A 13,581-nucleotide genomic window follows, 5' to 3' on the forward strand; every position below is an offset into this window, starting at 1 on the left:
CACCGTGACGTCATCTAGTACATAGCGTGTTGTCTGAGATCCGGCTGGCAACCAATTGCATCGAACTGAGCCAATACATCCGAACTGTTTCGGATCGAAGCGTCATAAATTGTTATTACTCGTATATTTTTATTATTGATTTTTTTTTGTTTTGTTCTGCCACTACGCCCGTGTGTATCTTCTCTAGAAATCTTCGTATCTGGGAAGATGCGGGCCACTTTTATCAGTGATTTTAATGAAAGCAAAAAAAAAGAGGAGAGGTCGGTTTAAGTGAGTCACGCGTACGTGCAGTCTAGACAACCATCAAGGACAATCCAAAAAAGGGGCATGAACTCGGGCCAATAAACTCACCTCTTTAAACACGTGACTTCGATCGAAGTATTCAAAAATCTGTGCAAAAATACCTTTACCCAGTTCCTCGCATTTTGCCTGTGGCCCAGTCATTAAAATATTGCTCCAGTGCAGTTTGAATTTTTTTTCTTCTTCTTCTTCTTTTCTTTTTTTGCTTGACTTCAAAATGACTTATAGTAGATGAGACCTGTTAATCCAGTTTTCAGCGAAAGGGAGGGTGAAATTTCACGTTCGCTCAACAACTGCTGAGACCTTTCACGCTTCGTGATTGTTGCTCTACTTTTGTCTGTCTGCAAAATCAGACGACGCAGCATTCTACATACAGAATGCTCAATCCTAATGCACTCCTAACCGGGACATATATTTAAGGACGACGACGGAAGTGGCATTTCTTCACAAATCACACCCAATTCAACAATGGCACCGAAAATTCCGTCACTGTTTAGAAAACAGATTGTTCGATAAGTCGTATACAAGTATTAAGTTATCAAAAAAAATGTGCAAATTCTCTAAAGAAGTTCGCTCGATTATAGGCAAATATTAAAATACCTTAACACGATAAATTGGTTCTTGTAGCGACTATCGAAGAACGTTGTCAGTTATGATGACCGAGCAACTGTTTAAACGGGAAACTTAATAAACTGGGATGTTTACAACTAACATAATTCAAACGGATTGAGAAAGGATACTGTTCGTATTTTATATTAAACGAGCTTTATATCTATTTTCCGGATTGAATATAGTGTTCCTTCCAATAGTTTCCTGCGTGCGTAATCTCAAAGTTATGAGACAGGTGTAACCTTTGAGATAACAATCCTTTGAAAGAAGGAAATTTTGCAGGAAGGACAACGATACCAGTGCTTTCTATCGTCAGATCGCAACTTCTTCGTACGAGTTTAGCCTATATGGAAACGAGTTTAGCCTATATGGAAACAACTGATAACAGGATGTTTATTTTTTTAAGTTACGATGGGGAAACACGTGCTTGTCATCTATCCTTCATTTCCTACTGTATACGCTGAATGTAATTTCATAAGGAGGGAAAAGTCGACCCATTTTGATAAACCGACACACTACACTACACTACACAATCACGTGTCTTTTATAATTATTCGCACGACCTCTGCGCGAACTTTTAAAATGTGTAAAATAATATACTGTTTTATAACCATTTTTAATTATAGAAACTTGCAAAACTTTGTCTACACTAAGTAAGTTACATTCATTTTATTAAACGTAAAAATTTACATCAAACTATTCTATAACTCGACCCGTTTCCCTGTGACTTAGAAGGTGTATTAAACACTTAAGTCAAATTCGAAGGGTTTAAATCAGAAACTTAATAATTAGCCTAAACGTTTTACAGGTTCTACGAATATATTTTTAACGTTTATTTCGTTCGTATAGTTTTTGTATCAAATACATTCGCTATCATCAATAGAAGATGTTAGTAAATACAGTATATTCAGTTTGATTTTGTGTAACATGCTTTAACTTTTCGTATGTTAAATAGAAAAGGTTCTGGCTAATGTTTCGTGAAGCTTTTAACGTATAAAAAGTAGTAAATATACATTTTATATTCGTTTAACTTGTATATATTCCTATCATTTTAACCGGGTTTATGTAAAATTTTAAAAATTAACCGAAAGATCCACTTGGTAAACGATTCAAACGCGTTAAATACAATGACTAAAGTTCATAAAATCTTCTAGAAACACTGTAATTGTGTGAAGATTGTTCCTAGCTGAGTTATATAAATGATATAAATTTCTAAATATACAGTTTTCTAAAGTCGAATCAAAACGGCTAACATGGAGAATCTGTAAAGGTACAAATGCGCTGGTCACGAATATGATAAATGTACTGTACCTATTTAAGATTATGTTCTGACATTAGAAGTACGGAGTTCCGGTTTGTGTAGAGTTACCGTATTAATGCAGAGGTAAGCAAAAATGCCAAGAGTTGTCAAAATGTTACAGAAACTTTATCACATATGCCGTACGTGAATACGCAAATCGGGAACATATCAGGAGAGTTTGATAATCGCCGCCAGGTCAACTCTTGCATTGCTAACTAGGGAGGTACAGTCTAGACAAAAAAGTGCGCCTGGATCACTTAATAGATTGTGGCGTTCTCTCATTGGCTCGACCGCAAAACCACTCTGCTTGCTACCGTCCCAGGACTTTAAGGAACCTGTTTCGTGTACGGCATATATATATATATGTATATATAAAAACTGATTCTGTACTGACGACCTAGTCACATACAGGTCCGGTCTTATACAGTGGGGTTACTTTCGCTATTCGTGAGTTAAACGTGACATTTTTCAACCTTTCTCTCTACTTCATCACACACATATTCAAATTGTTCCCGGGAACGGTGTCATTTTACTTATATTAAAAATTAAAAAAAATGGCGCCAAAATTTCCTTAACGGTTTCGTTCTTTGCGAATGGCAACTGTTGGAGAATCTTTCGTTTTCGCTTTTTTTTTTTTTATACCGGAGCTCTTTTAGAATCGTGTAGAGTGTTGAAAGGGTATAATTTATGTAATTTATAAGCGTTACGATGAGTCCGCGAGAGTATAGCAAGTTCTATCGGAAATGTCTGCTACACAACTACGTCTCAGAAATTATCGCCAGTAATCGATGGTCCCTCTCTCTCTCTCTCTCCACGCGCGAATAGGGAAGAGAGCCTTATCGTTACAAGATATACCTGAACTATAGTTTCCAACTTGTTTCGGGCCATTCATTCTATTAACCTCCGTTCCTCTCAGCTCCCCAGCCTTGGATATCGCATACCAAAGGTCTCTGGCGTACAGAAATCCATCTCCCGTATCTGACGCGACGTTCCACTGCGTAACAGTCTGGCAGACTGAAATGTCACATACCACGTGATCGTTGTGAGGATTTCCACATTTAACTGTTGTTTGTCTGTTTGTGAACACACACTATGCTAAAACATCCGAAATTACACGAAAGAAATATATTCGTAACTCGCAAATGCTAGAGAACTTCCGACAATCCGCGATATTTCACTGACATCGCCGGCCACCGGAATGGTCTATACGTTCCATCCCACGTACGAATCTAGTCTATAACGGGCATGTCTACTCGTAAATGAATGTATATACCATAAAACTGTGCGGTCAATTTGTAATAATAAGAAATGTAAATCGTTGAAAAATCTCGTAAGAGGATGATGAGATCCCAATCATGTCGTCCCACTTTACACTTCATACTCGTTCTCTAAATTACCATTCTGCTAATACAATATTACACAAAATAACTAGAAGATAGAGCGAAAGAAACTAATTTTTTCGATAGCGATCTTATATATTGCCGTAGGTAGAAAGAGTTTTAATTCTTGGTTATTCTTATAAGGTTTCGTGCCGTGTACACAATTACAGACGGCAGACACAAACGACGTTACGCTCTATAATAATAATTAACACTACAGCTATTGTAATTTACAACTGGATAGCAAGTTGATGAGGAACTGAAACAGACTACTTTCAATAGGTTAAGCGGGACTTCTCCATAATAGGGATCGACGCCATAACTCTTCTCCATTACAGGATCTTGCGTATAGTTTTAAATGACGTAAATACATTTAAGATTAGAGATTTTACACGGTAAGTAAACGGAAAATAAAGTGTGGAACAGGCCCCCACCCCGTCTGGCCTAGCTTCTAGTCGAGCATCTAGCCTGGCAGACAGTGTATCTGTCATGGATCGCAACACATAACACACACACACTTACCTTGACAAAGAGCATCGAGGATGTTGGCTAACTCGTATATGCTTATATTAACCACCGGTATTTATTATATATATCCAGAGTTTCGATGGTAAAAGTGTTGGACTGTAGAGACAGTTAAGATATGACGCACTACGGAGAATGCACAGACCGATTTTCCAACTACTCGTCTGTTGAAGGCGCATGCTCTTAGCAGGGTTGTAGTCTGTGTGACGCTCATTGGTTGTCTTTCACCCCTAGTGCTTGCCTCCCTCGGAGAGAGAGAGAGCACCCACGCTTTGGAAAGCTGCCAGCTACGACAGTTATGGCAGATTGGGTTGGGCGCGAGTGTATTTGTGTCGGTGGTTTCTACTTTAAAATGTCTGGATAAACGGTGTCGAGTTTTGGTAGAGATGACCGCAAAACGGTCGCCGTCAATGGTGATTGGATCGAATTCTTATCTATCTCTCTCATATACACAACACTCTCTCTCTCTGTTTTGGCCGGGACCGTATTAAATACCACAACGCCATATTGGTGACTGTAAGTACTTAACGATTTATATTCTCCATTTGCTTTATTTTTCTTCGACTAATGAGATCTCTATTCGTCACGCTAGCATCTGGAACAGCTGATGATGAAAAGTATCGAAAATTTATGTAAATTATGGGCCATGCTTTTCACTTTTTTACGATCGATCCTCACTTTCCCTACCGGTTTCTAATAGTCAAAAATTAAACACTCGAAATTTAAGCTGTTTCGTTCTGTGCTGTCGTAGAAAGGGCTGATTGATAAAGCTGTATAACTTCTATGTATCTGCAGTCAAAGGTCAAGAGTTCGTCCTCAGCTAAGGAGGCATTTTTCTTCTTTCTCTCTTTTTTCTATCCTTCGATGTGATGAGACCGTATCGTATAACAAATTAACAAAACAGATACTAGTGTGCTGATTAAAATAGTTACTTTAAAAATTGAATTTTGCAGTAAACACTACTCTAAATTTGGTCTTAACTAAATATGCGTCTGCATTGCATGGATACATATTCAAGGACGACGTTTTTCTATTAATTGAAACCCTACACCGTTAATATATCACATGTTTTTCGCAACTGGTGCGTGCAGTTAAGCTATTATTTCGGTTAATATAGGACCTAGCTAAATTTAAGTGAGATTAAAATAGAAAATTGTTTTGTACTAGGTAAGATTAGCTCGAAAGAAAGAAGAAAAAAACTAGAAACACGCTACTGTATTCGATTAATTACAATTATTTATAGTATGGAGGTAATCTAAAAACTTCTACGGATTGTACTGGGAGTAATTATAATTTTGAAACCTTCCCAAACTTCTCCTGAATTAGCATCGTAGATTTAAAAATGATTTATTCTGTTTGTGTAAATTTAAATCATTGCTATTTTTAATTTTTGCATTAAAAAACTCCGAGAGAAAACATTTTACAGTATTAAAAATTGATCACTCGGCCACGTTCGGCCGAGCTTATTCATTATTAAACTATTAATTTGCCATGCCAGTTTTCTCAATTAATGCTTTTAATTTCCCATCTGCAATTTTTTTTAATGGAATAAATTTACAAATAACCTCGAAAATTTATTCTTCTTGTATATGTTTTTAATTTGTCTTCTGTAAAATATCAACATTTAGCTATTAATGACCATGTTAAATTATTCACTTATTTGCCGACGACCCATATCTTGACATCTTGGTCACTCTTCTCATTCAATAAAATGTAACCTTATTTGTGACAGATCGAAATATTTCGGAAACCTCATCAATATTGAATGTTTTTTAGAATGTTATCACAGACTACACCCTTGTTTTTGCTGTTTAACTTTCATCTTGGCTAATCTTTATCAATGACAAGTGACACTTCTTATCTACCTTAATATATGTCCCTAGTCCAATGGGCTGTCATCTTCGTAGCCTCCAGTCTATGCAATCGCTATGACATCCTTGGGATTTTGGCAGTAATCTGCTTGATAATTTCCGTAAAAACTTTATTTTTTGTTGTGAAAAACCCTTGATAAATGACTGACTGAGTTTTTATTAGCATTATATCAATGCTAAAATAAATATATTGCATCTGACTTCCAATTTTCTATAAAACTTTTATTTTTTTTTTAAATTCCAAATTTTTTATAAATAATCTTTTGTTCTCTGTATCGATTTATCACCTTTTTATAGAGATTGATGAAGCGAACTGTAAAGTCCAAGGATAAATACGTGAATTATTAGTCATTAATCTGTGTTCTGATTTTGTAACGGTAATTATGAATTTCATTACAAAAATATAGGAAAAAATCTGTAATTTTATATATATATTTCAGAGAAAAATAAATATTACATCCCTAAAAAACATCTACTTTATTTTTAAAATGGTATTCTTGTAAATATTCAAATAATTGTAGGACTTACTCTAAATTTCTATATTATTATCTTTACTAAACACCTTATTTTCTAAATTAGGTCTATAAAACTAGTTAATTACAGACCTTAATTTCCAAATATGGTTTCTATTCGACTAGTTTTTATACTATAATTTTATATAATATTATTTTTAAAAATTTTAAACTACTAAGATTTAACCCTGTTTTTTCTACAATCCAGGGGGAAAAAAACTTTATTCGATAATGTCTTCTGATATTCTTTTAGGAAACAATCCACAATAAATGGAGCATTTATTCCTTAAATTGCTTTTACTTCAATTGACTATTTTAACCATCAAAAAAATATTCTTTTCAAAGCGTACAATTCGTTCTTGTCTTATTGAGATGACAAGTGCATTTTGCAAATACCCAATCATTTCGAAGGGGGGGGACTATTGGGTTAAAGATCAATAATAAGCACTCCGTGTCCATCTCCAAATATGAATTTTTTCCGTATTTTAAACCAAGAAAACGTTATTTTAATCAATAAGAAACATGCCGTATTCTTTAATTTATTCAAAATCTACGTGTTTTCGTTCATTTCCTTTGCTTACATTAAAAAAAAAAAAATTAAAAATGTCCAACCGACTCAAGCCAGCAAACTTCTCTTCTTTGCCTTGTATTTTTGGTTTAATCTTGTTATTTAGTATTTATTTCAGAACAGGACATTTTAAACTAACGTACTTCACTCTTATAATAGTTTTAATTTTAAGTTTTAATACGTTTTTTTCCCTAATTTTGTATCGAAATCCTCGATTGAAATACAGTAAACAAAACGATATTCGTGTAAATTAAATGTCTTCGTTGATTAAAAAAGAGTATTTTATTATTACTTAAAATATTTTAACTTTTTAATTTTTAAAATATATTAAATGATAAGTATTGTTTCTTAGAAATTGCATACAATATCTTCATAAATTTCATTTGTTAAATCTAATGTGAAAATGAGTTCATTGTACTGTACCAAAGAAGAATCAGCGCTACTGTTTTAAGGCATAGGGAGATAGAATTTTTGTTACTTTAAGGGTGTTAACGAATAAAGGGTGAATATACGATTTAAGTTATGTAAGTAGGGCTAAAAGTATACGTAAAACTCATGAAATAACAAAAATGTGCTCGGTTTTTCTTTTTTCTTACATAATAAACACGTAAATGCAGAATTTTCCGATAATGTAAATGGAATCTAACTGTTCGAAAAGTTAATATTTAAAAATTAACTATTCGGATATTTCTAGTTACCCAATAAAGGGAAATTCTTTAGTAGAATCTTTTAAATTGCCCATAGAGATTTCTCAGATCTAATAATGAATAATTCAAGATAGAATGGATTATGTAGCATATAGTTGGTTGTGAATGATAGATACAGTAGCTCTAGCCAATTAAGTTGCTTTCTGATTTGCATCTTAATTAAGCGACGACAGTATCGAGTTTATCATTACTAGAAAGATGGGCACAGCATGACTTGGATATTGATAGAATTATTAATGCATTCAACGAGGTCTTAATTGCACATTTTGTGCCTGATCCCTCTTCTGTATCCAGATCGATTATCATAAGGTGTTGAATTAAATGATCTTTTGTGTACTTTGTGCCAATATCTCAGCCAACTTTGGTATTTGTGATTTCGGAATAGGCAATCGATGCACAAAGAGAACGATAAATTATTTATCTGCCATTCATACAAAATCTTTTCTTGTAACGGAAAGATAATCAAAATTTGCGTTTTACAATTACATTAATGATTTTGCAAGCTTCAGATCTGTCGACATATTAGCATACATTACATAGAGTTTATATAATAATTTTGCTTGCATTTTTATGTAATTTATGTATTGGAAAGATCTCTCTTTAGTGAAGAACAGTGTTCAGTTTAACTTAAAAAAAATAAAAATACTTCAGAAACACTTATTACTTTTTTCATTTCGTTTAGTAAATAATCACTTGTATTGAATAAGTAACTCTGTGCATAAAATCAATCCTCTTAATTAGCCTATTCTTTTGAGGAGTTAATTATCTCAGGATTTCGTTTGAACGAATTGGAAACTAATTATAAAGTGGTCAACGCATAGTTTTCAACCAATATATGTTTTAAAAAAAAAACACTCCCTAAGGATAGGTTTTTAAGCATTTAATTCTAACCTCTTAACTGGCCTTTTTTGAAACTTCTCCAATAACTGTCACATAGTTTCCAAAGAATAGCTCTACTCGATATCACAATAGGTTAGGCGTTTTCCGACGGAACAATAGCATAGAAATTCTTATCTCCTATTTTATCAAGAATAGTGATATAATGTTACACTGGCATCTGAATGGTTTAATGCACTTTATGAACAGGGTTTGCAACCGGCGTTTACGTGTTAGTCAGTTGCATGACTCTGCATAATTCATAAATTTTCTTAGTAGTGTCTGCGCTTTTCAGTTGTACCAATCTTCTGTTTATATATACGTTTACGTGATCGTGAAGCATAACTTTTTTTGTTTCTCTCTCTCTTTTTTTTTACGATTGTAATCTCGATCGTTTCGGCTTTCTATTGATTTACAACATCTTCCAGAATATCTTATATACTTATTTTATGTTTGTAAAACATTTTATAACCGAAATCCTGTCTAAATAACCTTTGTGTTTTGACAACATTAAAGTTCCGAGAATTTATATTCGATCGTGTATAACTTACTACTAATGAATCACTTGGAACGGATGTACTCTCTGCGAGTGTTGTGAAATATCGAGTTCCTTCCATTGTTACTGTTTATTTTGAATTCTTCTAACGAGAAACAAAAGGATGTGCAAGCGCTAAATTTTTAGCACAGATTCTCGGTAAAATGCTTTAAATTAATCGGCCGATACATATTTCTGTATTTTTTTTCCTGAAATCGAATACATACCGATTGCGTTGGTTCAATGTGTAATGTTCAATACGGATGTGTAGAATTTATACATAATTGACTAATGTATTGATTCTGTTAATGATAATCGGTGCGTTTGGCCTATGATTGATGTGATAGTTGCATTTCACACCAACTTTTTATACGAAATATGAATGAATATTGCCATAAAAATTGACATAATGAACTGCGTGTAGTTTAATCTTTTGTGACAGCTTATTTAATTAAATTTTGAAAATATTTTGCTTGGTTTTTTTGTGTCTATTAATTTCTTACGAATGCTTTACATTTTCTTAGTTTATTAAGTCTCTATTTTTATATATTATAATATTATTTTTAGTTATATTTTACTACAGTCATACTAGACTCTATGTAACTATGTATAACTTATTGTAAGCTTAACTATAATTTCTGTTTTAACTTTTTATATGTGTGCTATAGTATAAAAATTCTTAAAGTAAACTAGATTTGACTTTTTTAAAAGACACCCGTGTTAAGTTATGTATTCTATTCGGTCCTATATTTCGGTTATTTCTGTAATCGTACGGGATAATATAATTTCGATTAATAAAAGATATAGTTTTATTAAAATTGTAAGACTGTCTTTCTAAAGATGTGTTTAACTATAGACTCGCTAAAACGTATAGATCTATATAGAATTCTCTTCTCTATATCATATATACGGTATATTTTTTCGTTCTTGTTTAACTTTCTTATTCGTGTTTAGCTAGTACCTTCACATTTTTATACCTATTCTTTACTTCACAACTGTAGACACTGGGCATCTTTAACATCACTTTTTATTCAAGAATATCTTACACACCCGAATAAAAAATGACGTTAAAGATTCCCAGTGTCTACCTACCCATTCAGTTGTGAAGTAAAGAATAATTAAAAGAAGATACGATTTTTTTTTTTATTGCCGTGGACTTAGGAATTTTCTTAATGTTTCTCTTCTTAGAATCGCGTGTTTTAATATTTGATCCCGAATAATATTCGAAACTTAAATATAATATCCCGTTGTTTATTATTTACGAGGCGATACTTGCCATTTCTTAATGACGGGTCTACTGTTTAACGGTTACACCAATTCTTTCATTAAACTTTATTTTAAACAGATCCGTATCGAACCTGTTTCGGTTATTTATTGATCTTAAAATTAGAACAACGGTTATAATATTAAAGTAGACAAAATAATAATAATAATAAATTTTAAATAAACTTTAATCTCACAAATGATAAGATACATAGAATTATAAGATGATAATTAATTACATGTTTAAACTTAAAGCCGACGTTACAAGAATTTGCTTTTAATTTTATGTTATTGATTTATATTAACATAAATTAAAATTTTTATTTTGATAGTTACAACATCTCGAGAATGTCGTATCGATTTTTCTCTCTCTCTCTATCTCTTCAATTCAGTAAATATGTTACTGTGAAAATTATATACGGACTTGTGTTTAGAATTTTTCGTTGTTACCAACACGTAGCAAAGAAAAATATTTCTCGTTAATAAATACAGTGTGTAAGTATATATATAAGACATAAATATTGGATTAAATTTACAACATATAAAACCGTTGAGCAATTTCAAACTTTCTGAAACTTGCATAAGAGTAAGGCAACTTTAGACTTTTGTACTTCGATCTAAAAAGTATAAACGAAATACTGTATTATATTTCTATGAAAACCCATTGTTAGATGGTTTGTTAAGTAACGTACTGAGTCATTCTCGATCAAAGTATTCAATCCATCACGGTCAAGGTAGATCAGTTATTAAACCAGTTAAACAATTTACAAGTTTTCTTGCTTCTAATTCGTCGGAATATTTTATCAAGAACTGGAAATGTTAATAAAGAAAACAATATATTGCGTTCGTCTTAGCGAGTGTGTTCAGAAATCGAAAGTTTTAACTCTCTTTTCGTGACTAGAAACGTGGATATAAAAATAATTACATATAAAAACAGGTGAATCGAAGATAAAAAGTCAAAAACACATTCGAAAAATATAGTTATTGATGAAAGTAACCTACTAGTTTTATTTTTAAGGGTGAAGATACTTCGAAACATAGTTGATTGCCAAAATAAAACAAGACAGAAATTGCTTTTTGGATATTTTATTATTAGAAAAAAAAAGTAAAAAAAGTAAATTTGGAGTAGCCGAGTAAGAAGGCCATTCGTTTTGATCAGGATTTCTGGAATAAGATTGGGTCTGACTGCAGTTGATTAAAGTTAACGAGGTTGTACAAGTCCTTCTGTAAAACAACTAACGGGTCAGAAAAGAAACAAGAGCAAAGAAAGAATGTTTTTAGAAAAGAGAAATTGGAACATAAAGTGCTACATCAGCGAAATTACGAATAAGATTAGCTGTAAGCAAAGAAGGTCATTGATACCAAGGGGAAAGAAATGTTTTAGAAGAAAAAAAAGAAAATTTAGGAAATCAACATTGAAGATGAAACTGTTACATACGACAGGAGAAAGAAAGACTCACGAAAATCGAAAAAGAAAAACGACGAGAGGCTATTCACGATGCAATTAATACAGTAAACCATTTGTTAGAAGCTAGCTTTTATGGAACAAAACACGACTTTCGTATCGTGGTTTGATTTAACTCGAAGATTCTTAAGCTTTAAATGTTAAAAATTTTTGTGTTCCTCCTTCTGTTTCATTCTATTCTCGTGTCTGTTGGGATTGAAGTAAGGACAAGATTGATGATTTAAAAAGGGAAAAAATGACATATTTTTGTCGGATATAGTTTCAAGAAATGACAGAAAATGGTTGAAGGAGAGAAGCGTAGAAAAACATTTAAAAATCTCCATCTTGTTTAGCAACAAGAAAAATTAACAGTGGATTATTTTTCTCCTCTTTTTACAAGAATTTTATTTAGAATATAATACAAGATGAAGAGTTGATAGAGGTCATTTGCCTCGGTCATCTCTCATTGATGTTATCCTAAAAGAAAATAAGGTCTATCCAGTTTTTTTTTTTTTTTTTTTTTTGTAATTCAACTTAAAATAACCACGCTATTTATTCTTATCAGACAATTTAGATGTGTTTTATATATTAACAAAATGAATAAATACTGCTATTTCAATTATTAAATTAGGGAAATTACTTTTTATTACAACTGGTCGAGATAAGGACAAGTCTATTTATAGAAACGTTATCAATGAAATTGAGTCATCTGGGTTGATATGTTGAAAGCTTTTTTTTTAATATATGTATATATAGAGCTATTATAATAAAACTCACGTGTTTGAGGAAGGTTTCGTATTCATCAAAAGTATTTTCATATAATTCTACGTCTGTTTACTATATTTTCGTGCATTTACTTGTAATAAGCAGCTGTTAAATCCATTCTTTGTATAATAATTTAGGGATAGGTCTGATATTTAACACCGAAATAGCAGACTAAAATTATGAAATGCGATATTTTGTTTTCAGGTCTTGCTGAATTTAAAGTAGGAAATTTTAATTTAATTCGATCCAGGAATTAGAAACGACTCTTAAGTTGTTTTCTCACAAATATTGAATGTACAATTCTTTCTGAAAATTAATTAATTATAACACTTTATCTATAAATTTTATATATTACGGAAGTTCTGAAACGTTACAATAATTAATTTTCGTGTAGTGTCCTTTAAAGATAGTAGTTCTTTTAGTTAAAAATCACAGAGTATCGTGTATTGTATATGAAAAATTAGTGATACTGTAGTAGAAAAGATTGAATATTATCTTTAAAAAATAAATGTTTTGCTAGGTTCAGACTTTCGAAAGCTTGAATTACGTAAGATTTATTTATAGAATCTTGGTTTTAAGAGAAACATTTATGGCAAAGATTCATTTTTAAAAAAAAATCTGGCCTGAAACAAATGATTTTTTCAAAGATGCGTTGAGAATTTTTGCCTGAGATACAGAGAAAATCGTTTTTAGAATCGTTAATAAACAAATATTAACATATTGTTTCCGTCTTGTTTTCTTCTTACAGCATGATTTGTGATTAATGCACTAAGCTATTACTCGTTTGTTAATAATTTCATCTACTCGAATAGTAAATAAATCTATTTAAGAAAATAATAACTGGGAAATTTTACTTATTGTTTTGTAATTTTATTATTTTATTTTCGATTTCTCAGTTTAATGGATTCTATAACGTGATAATCATCG

The 13,581-nt window shown here is 32.0% G+C and overlaps 2 protein-coding genes across 2 annotated transcripts in view; one reads left to right on the plus strand and one right to left on the minus strand.

Annotated features, from left to right (window-relative positions):
- The window catches only part of wge (winged eye), a 162,202-nt gene extending 157,904 nt beyond the window's left edge, over positions 1-4,298 (minus strand). The window contains 1 exon segment of the mRNA XM_067282285.1: positions 4,111-4,298. The gene's annotated coding sequence lies outside the window, so the exon portion shown is untranslated.
- Positions 4,299-4,338: 40 nt separating this feature from the next.
- The window catches only part of Hap40 (Huntingtin-associated protein 40 kDa), a 95,594-nt gene continuing 86,351 nt past the window's right edge, over positions 4,339-13,581 (plus strand). Inside the window, exon 1 of the mRNA XM_067282283.1 lies at positions 4,339-4,629. The gene's annotated coding sequence lies outside the window, so the exon portion shown is untranslated. The remainder of the gene's footprint in view (positions 4,630-13,581) is intronic.

The sequence above is a fragment of the Centruroides vittatus genome, unplaced genomic scaffold (assembly GCF_030686945.1).
Source record: "Centruroides vittatus isolate TY-2023 unplaced genomic scaffold, ASM3068694v2 contig_950, whole genome shotgun sequence".
Lineage (NCBI taxonomy): Eukaryota > Metazoa > Arthropoda > Arachnida > Scorpiones > Buthidae > Centruroides > Centruroides vittatus.